This window comes from Sciurus vulgaris (genome assembly GCF_902686455.1).
Source record: "Sciurus vulgaris genome assembly, chromosome: 12".
In the NCBI taxonomy this organism is placed as follows: domain Eukaryota; kingdom Metazoa; phylum Chordata; class Mammalia; order Rodentia; family Sciuridae; genus Sciurus; species Sciurus vulgaris.
This window is the reverse complement of record NC_136473.1, coordinates 13,421,466-13,437,842: the sequence shown is the minus strand read 5'-3', so window position 1 is coordinate 13,437,842 and position 16,377 is coordinate 13,421,466. Positions and strand designations below refer to the sequence as shown.

Here is a 16,377-nt window from a genome sequence, read left to right as displayed (position 1 = left end):
GGTAAAGAGCCCCCAGGTTTAATCCCCTGTACCACACACACACACACACACACACACACGCACACACACACACATACACAGAGAGAGAGAGAGAGAGAGAGAGAGAGAGAAAGAGAGAGAGAAATGATGTGTTTCCTGTAGGTACATAAAACAAACCAATTTCTCATCACATAAAAAGAAACACTATTCAAACTGAAGTCTCAAATAGTCCCCAGTACAATAATACTGGGTGATTTCAATACAACTTTTTCACCATTAGGTCATCCAGACATAAACTCAGTAAAGACTCTTTGGACGTGAAAAATAATATAAATCATGTAGATTTAATAAATCTCAATAGAATATTTCATCCAACAGAAGCTGAATACACTTTTTTTCTCAGTGGCTCATGGAACCTGAAGAATATGGTTACCTACCTGCACTCCCACCCTGCCCTAAAAGATCCCACCATGAAAACTCCTTCCATGGCCCAACTCTGCTAAGGCTGCATGTATAACCCAGACACTAGTGGCAGCCATTTTAACCACCCCCCCCAAAATGAGCCACATCAGGTGTTTGACAGATTGACTCTGACACTGAATAAAGAAGAGTTTGCTGATCCAAGGTTGGCTTCCCACCTCCCACCTCCATCATTTGTGAGCCATGTGATTTAAGAACTTTCTTCAAAATAGGCCACAAAGCAACTCATAGCAAATTCAAATAAAATTGAAAGGTCCAAGATGGCAGACTAGAGGGAGGCTGCATTCCTTGTCTGCTCCATAACTTGGGTTTCAAGCAGAAGAAAATCGGTTTCTCTGTGAGGCAGTCTTTTCTGCTCATCGATCCCCTGCTGTTTACCCCATTTGTCCACTGTGCACAAAATTACAACAGATCCACACAAAGTCACATTATAATGAAAATGCCTAACATCCAAAATAAAGATAGAATTTTGAAGGCTATGAGAGAAAAGCATCAGATTACATATTGGGAGAAACCAATAGAGATATAAGCAGATTCCTCAGCCCAGACTTTAAAAGTAAGAAGCGCCTGGAACAATATATTTCAAGCTCTGAAAGAACATGGTTGCCAACCAAGAATCTCATACCCAGCAAAACTAAACTTCAGATTTGAAGATGAAGTAAAATCTTTCCATGATAAACTAAAGTTTAAAGAATTTACAAATAGAAGGCCTGCACTACAGAATATTTTCAGCAAAATATTCCATGAGGAGGAAATGAAAAACAACAATGTAGGTCAGCAAAGAGAGGCACTACCCTAAAGGAAAAGTCAATCAAAGGAGAAACCCAATTCAAGTTAAAAACCAAAAATAAGCCAAAATGACTGAGAATACAAATCATATCTCAATAATAATCCTGAATGTTAATGACCTAAACTCATTAATCAAAAGACGTAGACTGGCAGATTGGATTAAAAAGAAAGACCCAATAATATGCTGCCTTCAAGAGATTCATCTCATAGAAAAAGACATCCACAGACTAAAGGTGAAAGGATGGGGAAAAAAAATACCACGCACATGGACTCAGTAAAAAAGCAGGGCTTTCCATCCTTACATCAGATAAAGTGGACTTCAAGCCAAAGTCAGTCAGAAGGGATAAAGAAGGACATTTCATACTGCTTAAGGGAACCATAAATCAGGAAGACAAAATGATCATAAATATTTATGCCCCAAACAAGGGCACATCCACATACGTCAAACAAATCCTTCTCAATTCCAGGAATCAAATACACCACAACACAATAATTCTGGGTGACTTTAACTCATCGCTGTCAGAATGTATGAGAAAATGCTTTCCCCTCCAGAGTACTATCAATAGAGTATGTTAGCTAACTTTGGATTGTTGACAATGGAGAGAGAGAAAATGGTCTTTCACCTGCAGTTTTAATTTACATTTCTCTTTTTTAATGAGTGAAGTTAACTATCATGTTGTTTATTAATAGTAAATTTTATTTCCTTTTTCTATGTTTCTAAAGGGTTATGATTTTGTCAATTTACATGTTAGGAAGGATAGCTCTTTGCGATATGAGCTGTAAATATCTCCCTTAGTTGTCTTTTTTTTAAAGTTTACTTATGATACTTCTTTCCATAAAAAATTATTTTTATGTAACAAAAAGTACCAGTGAAATAATTTATGACTTGGGGATTTTGAGTCATGAAAGTTTAGATGGTTCTTGCCAATGCCAGATTTGTAAACAAAAAATTTTCAAGTTTTCTTATTATTATTTAATGGTTGTGTTATTTAAAAAATATCTTGGGTACATATGGAATTTATCATGGTATATGAGGTAAGATAGGGATATTACTTTACTTATCCCTACAATATTTATTGATTACTTCTTTTTCCTAGTGATTTCAGATGATGTCCTCTTTATAGATTTAATCTCTATATGTATCTCAATGTACTTATGTCTGGGCACTTTGTTTTGCTAATAGACCAGTATGATACTCTTAAATTATTTAGACTTTTAAAAATGCCTTAATGTGTTTTAGTGATGGTTCCACTTCTATGTTTATTTTTTTCACTAAATTTAGCATCAGGTGATATAGCTTAAAACTGTTAAGCTTTCATTGAGATTTTGTTAAATTTACAAATTAATTTACACAATAATATAGTCCTTCTATTTGTAGAAAGCCTATTTTTTTGGCTTTAATGGTATTTTAATTTTTATTTTTAATAGGTCTCACATTTTTATTGACATATTAATGTATTTTTATTACTGTTATATATGAAATCTTTTCTTCCATTACATCTTCCAAAATATTGCTTGAATATATGTAAACTACTGATTTTTGTAATTTGATTTTGTACTTGGTAATCTAATTGAGCTACCTTACTGTTTGAAGTAGCTGTTAATAAAATATCTTGAATCTAAAAATGAAAAAAATAAATACATACTTCCAAAAGAATTTTTAAAGATTGATATAATTCCTTGTACCTTATCAGATCATAACTGAATTAAATTAGAAATCAACACAACAAAACACTGCAAAAACTATAAAAACACATGGAGATTAAACAATGCACTTTTAAATGGTGAATGGGTAATAAAATAAATCAGGGAGAAATTTAAAAATTCTTGCAATCAAATGAGAAGACTGACACAATATGCCAGAACCTCTAGGGCACTAAGAAGACAATTCTAAGAGGAAAGTTTATGAGTGTCCACATGAGAAAATCAGAAAGATTCCAAATAAACAACCTAATGGTGTATCTCAAGGTCCCTGAAAAAAAAGAACAAGCAAATTCCAAAACCAGTAGAAGGAAGGAAGGAAATAAATAAGATCAGAGCCAAAATCAATGAAATTGAGAATAAAAAAAAAAAAAAATACAAAGGACCAAGAGCAGGTTCATTGAAAAGATAAACAAGATTGATAAGCCCTTAGTCAAACTAATCAAAAGAAAAAGAAATGACCCAAATTAATAAAATTAGAAATGAAAAGAGAGAAATCACCACAAACATCACAGAAATCCAGTGAATCATTAGGAGGAAATATTTTGAAAACTTATACTCCAATAAACTGGAAAACCTAGAAGAAATAGATACATTTCTAGACAAATACAATCTGCCAAAATTGAAACAAGAAAACTTAAACAGGACAATAACTTGTAATGAGATAGAAGCAGTAACAAAAACCCATTCAACAAAGAAAAGCCCAGAACCAGATGGATTCTCAGCTGAATTCTATCAGGCCTTTGAAGAAGAAATAATGCCAATTCTCCTCAAATTATTCCAAGAAATAGAAAGGTATAGAACACCTACAAATTCATTCTATGATACCACTATCACACTCAAACCAAAACCAGATAAGGACACATCAATGAAAAACACTATAGACCAATATCTCCGACCTTAGGTGTAAAAATACTTAACAAGATATTAGCAAATCATGTTCAACAACATATTAAGAAGATTGTACACCATCCTCAAGTTGGTTTTATTCTAGAAATGCAAGGATGGTTCAACGTATGCAAATCAATAAATGCAATCCATCCCATAAATAGAATGAAGGTCAAAATCACTTAGTAATCTCAGTAGATGCAGAGAAGGCCTTCAACAAAATTCAGCACCCATTCATGATAAAAACACTGAAGAAACTAAGGATAGAAGGAACCCACCTCAACATCATAAAGGCTCTATGTTAAAAACTCAAAGTCAAACTCATAGTAAATGGGGAAAAAAATGAAAGCATTTCCTTAAAAATCTGGGACAAAACAAGGCTGTCCACTCTCATCCCTCTTATTTAATACAGTGCTAGAAATTCTAGTTAGAACAATTAAACAAGCGAAGGAATTGAAAGGGATACAAATTGGAAAGGAAGAAGTCAAATTATCATTGTTGAAAGATGATATGATCCTATACCTAGAAGGTTCAAAAAACTCCACCAAAAGACTGCGAGAGCACCAGGCACAGTGATGAATGCTGTAATCCCAGCAGCTCAAGTGGCTGAGAAAGGAGGATTGTAAGTTCAAAGCCAGCCTCAGCAACTTAATGAGGCCCTAAGCAACTCAGTGAGATCCTGACTCAAAATAAAATACAAAAAAGGACAAGGGATGTGGCTCAGTGGTTCAGCACCCCTGGGTTCAATTTCCAGTACCAAAAAAAAAAAAAAAAAAAGACTGCTAGAGCTAATCAATTTGGCAAAGTAATAGCTTATCAACATATAGAAATCAATAGCTTTCCTGTATACCAACAGTGAATCTACTGAGAAAGAAATCAAGAAAACAATTCCATTCACAATAGCCTCAAAATAGAATACCTAAGAATAAATCTAACCAAGGAGGTGAAAGATCTCTACGATGAAAACTACATAACATTGAAAATAGAAATTGAAGAAGACCACAGAAAATGGAGAGACCTCCCATGTTCATGGATAGGCAGAATTAATATTGTTAAAATGGCCATACTACCAAAAACAACATACTAATTCAATGCAATTCCCATCAAAATACCAATGATATTCTTCAGAGTACTGGTAAAAAAAAAAAAAAAAAAAAAAGTCCTAAAATTCATTTGGAAGAATAAGACCCAGAAAAGCCAAAGCAATTCTAAGCCAAAAACAGCAATGCTGGAGGCATTACAGTACCTGACTTCAAATTATGCTACAGACTACAGTATCAAAAACTGCATGGTACTGCCCCAAAACAGACACATAGACCAATGGTACAGAATAGAAGACACAGACACAAACCCTCGCAGTTACAGTCATCTGATCCTTGCCAAAGGTGCCAAAAACATACATTGGAGAAAAGACACGGTGCTGAGAAAACTGGTTCTCCATATATAGAAGAATGAAATAAGACCCTTATATCTCACCCTGCACAAAAATCAATTCAAAATGGAGCTAAGACCTCGGAATTAGACCAGAAACTGAACTACTCCTTGAAGAAAATGTAGGTTGAACATTCCAGCATATAGGCACAGGCAAAGACTTTCTCTATAGGACCCCTAAAGCTCAGGAAATAATACCAAGAGTTAAAAAAATGGAATGGCATCAAATTAAAAAGCCTGTGATAGCAAAGGAAACAATCAGAATGTGAAAAGAAAACGTACAAGATGGAAGAAAATCACTCTTCTGACAGAGGATTAATCTCCAGAATCAATAAAGAACTCAAAAACTTGACATCAAAAATATCAAATAACCTGATTAATAAATGGGAAATGAATTAAACATATTTCTCAAAAGAAGAAATACAAATGGACAACATATGCATGAAAAAAATCTTCAACATTATGAACAATTAGGGAAATGCAAATCAAAACTACACTGAGATTTCAACTCAATCCAGTCAGAACAGCAGTCATCAAGAATACAAACGATTATAAATGCTGGAGAAGATGTGGAGAATAAAGAAAATTTTTGTCTGTTGGTGCAATTGTAAATTAGTACAACCACTATGGAAACCAGTATGGAGGTTCCCTAAAAGACTAGGATTGAAACCACCAAAGACCAGACAATACCACTCCTCAGTATTTAGTCTGAAAAATTAAAATCATCATTCTGTAGTGATACATGATACCCCTGTTTATGGCAGCACAATTCACAATAGCCAAACTATGGAACCAGCCCAGCTGCCCATCAATGGATGAATGGATAAAGAAAATGTGGTATATATACACATGGAGTTTTACTCAGCCATAAAGAAAAGTGAGATTATGTCATTTGCAGGAAAGTGGATGAAACTAGAGACCATTATGTTAAGTGAAATGAGCCAAACTCGAAGGTCAAGGGTCATAGGGTTTCTCTCAAAGGAGAAAAAAGAAAAAGAAATTTGGGGAGACATAGAATCTTATGAAAATCAGGAGATGGGTAGAGAAATAGGGACCAGGGAACGGAAGGTAGGGAGGAAGGGGGAAGTGCTGGGGAGTGATGTTGGCTAAATTATGTTGTTATATTATGTGCATGTACAAATATGTAACAATACATTCCATCATTTAGTGCGACTGCTATGTACCAATAAAAAAGTGGGGAGAGAAAAAAAATGACAAAAAAAGTAATAAAGCCAGTTTCAAAAACAAAAGCTTTGATTGACTTGCAACATTTTTTTAAGCATGTATTTCAAATGACGAAAGGGTATGTACGCACTGACCCCTATCTCCAAGTAAGAGTAAAGGAAAAGAATCTTCATAAAGTTCCTTAAGCATCTAGAAACTATACTAGATGACTCCCACATATACATATGTAGTAGGTATAAAGCCTAATCTCTCAATTCAGGTGTACCTGAACTATCACTCTATTTTACTTCCTTAAATTAAAGTAAACTCCAAGTCATTGTTCCACTGTGATAATGAGAAGTTCAATTGTGGATACTTCTTTCCATTCAACACCAGTTTGAGATGATAAAAAAGAGCACAAAGCAAAATGTCACCTCCTTGTTCATACCCATACAGTCCACAGGAGCATGGCAGCATGTGATCAGGCTGCCTTATCATGCATTCAGCCTCTAGTGAGGGCCTCTTCGGCTACGTCACGGCAAATGATATACAGGAGCATGTGCACAGAGCTCGGGTATTAAAATCTTCAGCAAGGTGGTGGCTTCGGTCATAAGGGACCAGCTTGCATGGTGCACCACCTTCCCACCTTTCTAGATGTGGCCAGAAAGAGAACAGTGTTCTCCTATTCCTAGGGCCCACAGCTCCTGTGCCCTTCCTAATCCTGAATAATTACCCTTCTCTCAAAAGACAATAGCTTCTCTCTTCTGCCCACAGTATAATCCCCTCAAGAAGCCAAAGCTTCCAGAAATCAAAGCCAGGAAGGAATTTGGAAGGAATTCAGATAGCAAGCCCAGGAAGCAATCACATCCCTTTGCACACAACTCCTGATTTCCACTCTGTATCACAAGACTGATTTTGTGGAAGCAAGGGCTTCTGTGAGGCAGTTAATAAAAAGACAGCATGAAAAGGTGGTTTGAGATGTGAGGCTTAGTTTCCTTCCAGTTGTAGTTATTCCGGCCCCAGAGGAGTAGAGATGAGTCACCTTCTGGAAAAGCCGGGTTTGACTTTTCAAGGTGATACCTACTGACAAATGTTTCATACATACGGAGAAAGAGCATTGCATGAGGACCCTGAGGAGGGGTTCACTGATAAAACTGAACTTGACTTGAGCTCAGCACAGCTTTAGAATCTACTACTTATTCAATAAATACCAGTATTTATTGAACACCTATTATGTGTCACACAGTACCAAGTGATGAAAGAGAAGATGAAGAACACACAGTCTTACTTTGAAGAGTTCACTATCTTATGGACAAAGTCTGAAATGTTCATTGTGTGGTTTGAATGGACCGAAGGATGCATTAATGAAAGTGGAGGAAATATAAGAAATAGATTCTTCCTTGGACTGGCTGTCATTTCACCTGAGAAGTCAAATAAAGGATGACAAGCACTGGAGAACCAGGAAGTACCAAATCATGGGCATAGACTCTAATTACAAGGGAAATTCTGAAAAGAGAAAATGTGTAGAAATAACCTTAAGTGAAACTTAAGTCAGGTTTTACATTTAACACTGTCAATATATATATATATATATCAGTGGAATATTATGAACAAGCATTGTTTGGTGCTAGAAATACAGAGAAGAGTCCAAATTCATGTTTTAAAATACTCAGCACTTCAAAGTGAAGGAAAGGGCCAAGGAGACATAGCCACCATATTAGTCGGTTTTCCATCACTCTAACAAAGTATCTGTGGCTAGGTACTTGCAGTTTTGAAGGCTGAAAGTCCAATATCTGGAGTCCTGTTGCATAGATTCAGCCTCTAATGAGGACTCCCTTGGCTATATCCTATCACAGCAAATAACATCATAACAAGAGCACACGCAAAAGGGAGAGATGACGTAGTGAGACAGAAAGCCAGAGAAGGGGAATGGCCAGCCTTCTTGCTCTTTTACGTTAGCTTGCTCTCACAAGAACAACCCACTTGCTCCAGGAGAACAGTATCAATCTCTTCAGAGGTAGTGCCTCCAATGACCTAATGACTGCCCACTAGGCTCCCCACCTCTCAAAGATTCCACCACCTCCCGACGTCACCACAGAAGGTGGGGACCATGCTTCCAACTCATGAGCCTTGGGGAACACACTCAAAGGTACAGGGTGATCGGTGCGGCATCAACACGTTTTTGAGGCTATCAGGCCTTAGAATGGGCAAGCTTCAGAAGGAAGGTGCCACCTCTGCTGAACCAAGAAGGAAGGGGTTCAGGTCACCAGGGAAACAAGTTAAGGGATAAAAGATGATTCCAAGTCAAGGTGACACCGAGAGCCTATAAACTTGAATAAACTTCTGGAAAACCAAGAAAGAGCAATTCCTGCTTAACAAACAGATGGAGTCGAATCAAAAAGAAAAGAAGCTGGAGCCCAGAAAATCATTATCCTTTATCTGCCTTAACAGGAATTAACAGTATGGTCCCATTCAATGCCAGGGAGAGGTTAAAGCTCACTTCTAACAGCCCATGACTCACTGCACAATGACTCAGCTCCTCAGAGGTACTTAAGGACAATGAGGCAACCCCACACGTGCCCATGAGTCTTTCTGACCTCACCATGGCAACGCCTTGGTCTGGTGACCCACACCAGCCTCCAAGTCCCAATCAGGAAGGTGGGAGCAAGGTGCAGATACATGAGTATAAATTCTATCTACCTCTGAGTAAAGACAAAAGCAAGAGCTGGTTCATCCACAGCAATGATGCAATCATCACTGAAAAAAGCAAATAGCATATCTGAAAAATTCCAAGCAGAATACATTCCCGCAGGTTGTCAACTCATGTGTCTCTCCAGCAGTGTGAGCCATTAACCTTCAGCCTAACCACAGTACTGTCCAGACTATCATCGTCAGACCTGCAAAACAGAACCCTAAAGAAAATAGAATTCAAGTTTCTTTGTCAAGCTAAAAGAGAGTCAACAGATACAACTTGACTTCTTTTACTGTATCAGGAACAAAAAAATGAAATCACCATGCACCAGCACAGGTTCTAGGCTCTACAGCAAATATGGAGATGAAAAGATCTGTCCTCAAAGAGTTTAGAATTAAGTGGGGAAAATAACACGTTATGCAAATTATCTGAACAATGGTTGGTGCATCACCAACAGGCTCTTCAAAATGATCTGCATCCGATGGTGCTTTGTGGTTTGGCACCAACAAATTCAGGATGTTTTCAGGGAACCACTGCTTTGTGGTGCACTACAAAGATCGCTCTGGAGGACCACGGAGGTGGTTCAGCAGTTGGAATGCTCCTGAGCATCTAAGATAGCTGAGGTTTTCCAGAATTTCCCTGAAGATGAAGAATGCACTGAACCGTAGAATAAAAGAACTCCAGCTTCCTCTGTTCTTCACCACCCTTTCTTAAGCCAGCTTCCATGGGCATCACCCAAGAACATTCTGTAACACTCACTGTAGGAGGAACAGTCTCAGTTCAGGGAACCAAAACAGAAGTGGGTTTGGCTTGGCGAGGTCATAGCGTGGGCTCTCACCTTCTCCTTTTATCTTTTGCTCAAGAGATCGAACTGATTTACAAGATTAATAGATCTAAAAAAAAAAAAAAAATTAACAGATCTCGGGTCAGTAAGTTTCCTTCTCTCCTTCTTTTTGTTCTGGTAAATTCTTTAACTGAATAGAACATAGTGACTTGTGGTACCAGCCCAATTCTTAAGAGCCACCTTAACCTCGATATTTAAAGTGCATGTTTAATCATCCACATTCTTGCCCCCAGGAATTTGTCATCAGGAGGAAGAAAGACCGGTCTTTAGGAACACCTGTGACTCAAAGCATTAAACAAAAGTGGGGGGTGCGTGAAGTCAAGTTAGAAATGCTCACAGGCCTGAACGGGGACCTCTCTGAGGCATGGTAAGAAGGGAAGTCAGTCTCCTCAGAAGTCCTCCTGCCAGTTGACACTGCCTCCAGAGTGCCATTATTAAGAAACACTCCTCGGGCTGGGGAGATAGCTCAGCTGGTAGAGTGCTTGCCTCTCAAGCACAAGGCCCTGAGTTCGATCCCCCGTACCGCAAAAAAAAAAAAAAAAAAAGAAAGAAAAGAAAGAAAGAAACTACTCCTCACCCAGAACAGGAAGCCCCCTGCTCAAATGCAAATGCTCTGCCATGAGTCCCCACGTGTGCCCAGAATCATCCTTCACGCACTGCTGGGGGCGAGAGACATCCAACCACAGCTCCCGCATGGCAACTATTTCCCTTCCCTTCAATGGCGCTACCGCACAGCCCTACCGGTGCCATGTCTACAAAGTGGCAGCAAAGGATAGGAAGGATTCCTCAAGGACAGCTCTCCTTCTGACTGTGATTTGCACTGTGTCACCTGGGCCCTGGGGCAGCCCTGTTTTGTCATGCAAAGTGTCTCATGGGGGCAGCATTTTCATCTTTTACCTACTCCCCTCCACCCCAAGCATTCAGACATCATCTCTGTGTCCTACTGAGGGGACAGGGAACACATTCTAATTTCTTTGAGAACCTGCACAAATTATGTCTCCCATGAAAGGCCCTTCCTCCATGAATATCCACCAAGGCAGATACATGGGGTGCGGGCACTGGGTCACTCTCCAATACTCAGCCAAACATTGATTTTTAACTTATACTTTGCTGGTACACAAAGAGATATCATCAGGCACTAAAAGTCCCACTTCCTAATTATGCCCAGGCAAGCCTGATTGACGTGGTAGGAGACCCAGATTCTACCTTGAGATTATGCTGCTGCTTGCTCAGCATGCACAAGGCCCTGGGTTCAATCCCCAGTGCCAAAAGATAAAAAAAAGAAATATTATGCTGCTTTTTTCCCCATGCCATGCATGGATGAGCCCATGTTTTAATTCTCCCTTTGCCTCGGGTTCCTATAAACTAGATCTTGAAGTTCTTTTTTATGAATTGAATAGGCTGCGAAAGAAGTTTAAACAATACTCGCAGAGGTCAGTCTTTACTGGGTACAAATCTCAGTCTACAAACTTAGGTGCAGTTAAAAAAGAAAGGGAGGAAGGAGGGAGGGGAAAGTCAACTTTCAGAAAAAAACTCAGAAGTCACCCCTCTTGTTCTCACAAACAAGAAAAAAACTGAACCAACTGAAAATTAACAACTCTTAGATACATCAGAGCATTGGGGTCACAGGACAAATCATTGTCCCCAAAACTGGAAACAGGAAAATACAGAGAATTACAGCCTCCAGGGAGCCAATACAGAAGCCCACAGCTGTAGCCAGTACCTGTAGGAACACATCAAACTGCAATTGGCTGATTGTCGGAGGCTCAGTATAGACTAACTTGAGAATTTAAAACCCCATGGGGAAGAGTCATAGGGGAATCTCTGCACAGGGAAGAAGGAAAGTAACTATTTTGAAATACAGACAGATCTGTGCTCCCTATAACAACATTTGCCCTCAAGGGAAGCTGTTTTACCAGAGTCTAATTTCCTGGGATTTTACCAAAGCGTAACTGACCTGGGTGAAGAGAAATACCCATCTCAGATTCTCTGAAAGACTGAAGCCTAATCAGAAGACTAAAGAATGCTTCCTCTATGCCCATACCTTACTACCACATTAATAGCTTTCCTCTGAAAAGACAGGGTAATATATGTCTTTTTAAAACCTGCAAGCCTGAGACCTTATTTAGGGATTTTTGAAAAAACTCAAGACACCAGAGGAAATAATGAACATAAGAGGAAATTTTAGCCTTCAATGCCATTGCTATAGCAAACAGTAAACACAGCTTACGTCCTAGCCAGATCAACATAACCTGATACTAAAGTCCTATCTACTTCAGTAACTATTACCTAAAACATCACATCTGATTTTCAGCCAAAATACAAGTCATAATAAAAGTTGAAACACACACCCATAGACTCTGAAGAGACAAAGAAAACATCATAACCAAACTCAGGTTTGGTGGAGATTTTGAAATGAGCCAATGAGGAATTTAGAAGAATTCTTATTAATATTCTAAAGGACAACATAAAAGAACACTCAGGGAACTCTAAAGAGGGAGATGGAAACTCTAAAAAGAAGACTCAAAAGGAAATGACAGAAAAAAAAAAAAAAAAACACTATAATAGAAATGAAGAATGCTTTTGAGGGATTCATCCAAAAATTAAATTCAGCTGAGGAAAGAATCACTTGAATAGGCGTCAACATAACTTTCAAAATTTAAATGCAAAGAGAAAAAAATAATTAAAAAGATAAAGCAGAATAAGAACTGGGAAATAATTATAAATAGTGCAACACGGATAAAATGTGAATACTAGAAGAAAAAGAAACGAACAGAAAAAAATATTTGAAGTAGTAATAGCTGAGAATTTTCCAAAATTAATAAAATTAAGGATAAATACCTAATCACCACATCAGGAAGCTCAGAGAATACTGAGCACAATAAATTTTAAAAATAAACTAAGCTTAAGTGTATAGCATTCAAACTGTAGAAAAAAAAAATTTTTCAGTGTTGGGAATTGAACCCATACCTTGTGCATGCTAGGCAAATTCAAAGACAAAAAGGATATCTTGCAGGGGGCAGGGAAACCTTCCCTACAGAGAAACTAGGATAAGAATTATGTTGGACCTTTCTTCAGAAAGTACAAGGCAAACAAGAAGAAAATGAAGTGAAAAGCTTAAAGTATTAGAAGAAAAACAATCAACCTAGAATTCTGTATCCAGTGACATTAATATTTCAAAAGTGAAGAAGAAATGAAGACTTTTTCAGAAAAATATTGAAGAACTTTATGCAAGGTTGATTCTACATCAGAAAACCAATTAATATATCCCATAGTATCAACAGGCTAAAGAAAAAATGCCCATGATTTTTCTAAATAAACTTAATTTCTATTCCAAGCCATGTATTTCTAGTGTAGGGAACCAACCTCAGGTGGTGTGGGATCCTCCATTTTCCCTGTGCTGATGTCCATGTTCTGGGGAAAGTCGTTAAGTCATGGCAGGTGGGGTGGGCAGATAGCGTTGCTGTGGATCCCCATGCTGGTATTCACTAAGTGCTCACCGGTCCCAGCTATGAACTCTCATGGTCTGCCTCTGCAGTGTGCCTCCATCAGAGGCCCCTTCAGGCCCAGAAGCTCCTTCTCTTATTTCCATGTATGCCCAAGGGCTCAAAAGAATGAAGGACAGAACTTTCAAGACATGGGCTGTGGTCCCCAAGACCTTGACAATTATGTCAATTATGTCAGCCACTCCTTGCCTGGGGTATGGCAGCCCCTAAGATGCTAGCCCAGTAAGTATGCACAGAGTTCCTCTCTTGAGTACCTCTACCTCGCTTCATTCCTTGCTTGCCCTCCGTCTCTCCTCTGCTCTCCATCCTGGGGACTGTATTATAGTCCATCAGCACCGAGGCAGCCTGCTGTCTTTCAAGACTCCTCAGCCTCCCTGACATTCCCATAAGGATATGGGCTTTGAAAAAAAAAAATAGGAGGAAACTTTTTTTCTGTTTTCAGTCATGCTCTATCTATACACACACACACACACACACACACACACACACACACACACAACCTCCCACAGCAATGGGCACAGAATCACACTGTTCAAATAGAACAACTAGTGCAGGGCATAGGAGAAAAGTAAATCATACCCCGCATGTGGAAAGTCCAGATTTCATGGTCATGTGAATGTTATCAATACCCAAACAAAGACACTTAATGTCTAATTGTAATAAAATGGTACCAGGAGGACACGTAGGAAGGGCACCCACATACTATGCCTTTACCAAAAAATATGTGTAAACACATTAGAAATTTTCCCCCAGTCTCTTACATAAGTCACACAAGAACGGCTGGCCCACAAGGACAGCTAACCACACAAGGATAACCAGTTGCTTGCTCAAGAACATTTGCCTGACCCACTATCTCCACTCATGAGGTGACGACATCTCCTGGGATAAGCGGCGGTAACCAACACTGTCTTTGTTGCTCAACAACTCGGCTTTTGTCTCTAACTGCTTCCTCTTGCCCCTCCTCTCCAGATGCACCTGCAGTCCCAGATTGTGACCACTTGGTGTTCCCAAATGAACCCTTTGACTTGGAGAGCTGATCTCTCTTGTTATTTTAGGTTGATAGTCAAAATCTCAGACTTAGGGGGGAAAAAAAAAACACATGGAACTTTCTGTCTTGTTTTATAACTTAACTTGTACTTGAGTTCATTGATGACAGAATAAGACATAATCTTAGGTAGACTCATTCACTTCTGCCTTGTTTTCTCCTCTTTTCAATAAATACTTGTTTGTTGTGGTGCTAGGAATAGATTCATGCTCTGAGTCCTCCAGGCTCTTTGCTCTGGGATGGAGGGGGAAAAAATTTATTTTAACTTCCTTCGATTTCAAGGTCATGAATTTGTTTTGAATTCTCCTTAGAAATTCAGCTGACCTTGGCTCTATCTGCCTTCCTGCAAAGCAATGGACAGCCTTGTAGGTCTAGTTTCAGATGAAGGATCTGAGAGTGCTGTGCCAAGAACTGGAGATTGGGGGAGATTAGAGAAATTTGTTCATCTCTCCAAGTTTGCCCCACTGAATTTTTTTTTTTTTTTTTTTTTTTTAAGAATAGAAAACAAAATCCTGATTTGATAGCTTAATTAGTCCTACATGGTCTAGTGGTAGGGAGGGCTTCACCAGCAGAAAGTAAATATCAGTTAGAAGTAAAACATCTTTGAAACCTCAAAGAACTGTTTTACCTTCACCAAGTGTGACCCAATGTGTGTTATTTTCTCCTATTACCATGCCAAATTTTTTTAGCCTATGTGGTTACTCAGAATCAAAGCCTCACTTGTAGCTAGATTGAGATGAATTCTACATCCAGGCATTAGAGAAGTGCTGCTGGCTGCTGCAGCAAACCAATCCTGACCCTTCAAGAACTTCACCCATTGAAAGTATGTATCTTTGCCAAGCATGCCTAGAATCCCAGTGATTTAGAAGGCTGAGGCAAGAGGACCACAAGTTTGAGGTCAGCCTCGGCAACTTAGTGAGACCCTGTTTCAAAATAGAAAAATACAAAGGGCTGAGGAGGTAGCTCAGTACTAGAGTACCCTGGGTTCAATGCCCAGTAACAGAAAGAAAAAAAAAAAAAAAAAAAAAAAAAAAAAAAATATATATATATATATATATTGCTCATGTAAGGCCTAACTGGGTGTTCCTAATCAGTTCCCCACCATGCACCCACACACACACCACCACCACCTTGTTTTCCAGGCAGGGTCCTTGACTTCTTTCTTCTGGTTCTGTCCTCCTGGGGAACATTACAGTCCATCCTTATCAGCGAGCAGATGAGAGAGCGAAGTTCATGCATAGGACGTTTATCTAGACAGGGTTTGTAGTGATGCAGACACAGCCCATGGCCAGAGCTTGACGCTATGGTCAGATCTAAATGCAAAGGTGGTGAGAAAACACAATACTGAGGTCTCACTGCACACCCAGGAAGACGAGGAGCATGAGGATGCTCGTGAGCACTAATGGCTGCTGCCACGGTCCCATTCAATGGGTCACCGCAGTTCCTGAGAGGCCTTCCATTTCCCCGCCTTGAAAAGAGACAGGCAAACACTAGTCAGATGCCTTCCATAGACTCCAGACCACACAAGTTTCCCAGGGACACAACACCAACCAGTTTTACCATCCAGAGGGGGAAGGTGTATGGTTACAAATCAAAATAAAATAATGTAACAGTATATGCAGCATAACAATGAGCTGTGTCACCAGGGAGAGGGGAAAACAGCTCTTCTCTGGTAGAGGCAGGAAGTTACCATGGAGGAAGTGATAACAGAACTGAGTCTGGACTGCTGGGTGGAATGTTCCAGAGAAGAGCATTTTAGGTTGCAGGAGCAGCTGAGCAAAGATACCACAGCATGAAGGTGACAAGTCAGAGGTGGCAGCTGCATGGTATGGGCAGTGGAAAAGGCTCTTAAGTCCTG

At 39.2% G+C, this 16,377-nt stretch overlaps 1 long non-coding RNA gene across 6 annotated transcripts in view; it reads right to left on the bottom strand.

The window, feature by feature from the left end:
* LOC306642119 overlaps positions 1–16,060 on the bottom strand; it is a 63,563-nt gene extending 47,503 nt beyond the window's left edge. For 2 of the 6 annotated variants that reach the window (XR_013758383.1, XR_013758384.1), the window contains exon 1: positions 15,641–16,060. This is a non-coding gene — a long non-coding RNA (uncharacterized lncRNA). The remainder of the gene's footprint in view (positions 1–15,640) is intronic. The other 4 variants (XR_013758385.1, XR_013758386.1, XR_013758387.1 and 1 more) reach the window with 4 other exon arrangements.
* Positions 16,061–16,377: the final 317 nt, after the last annotated feature.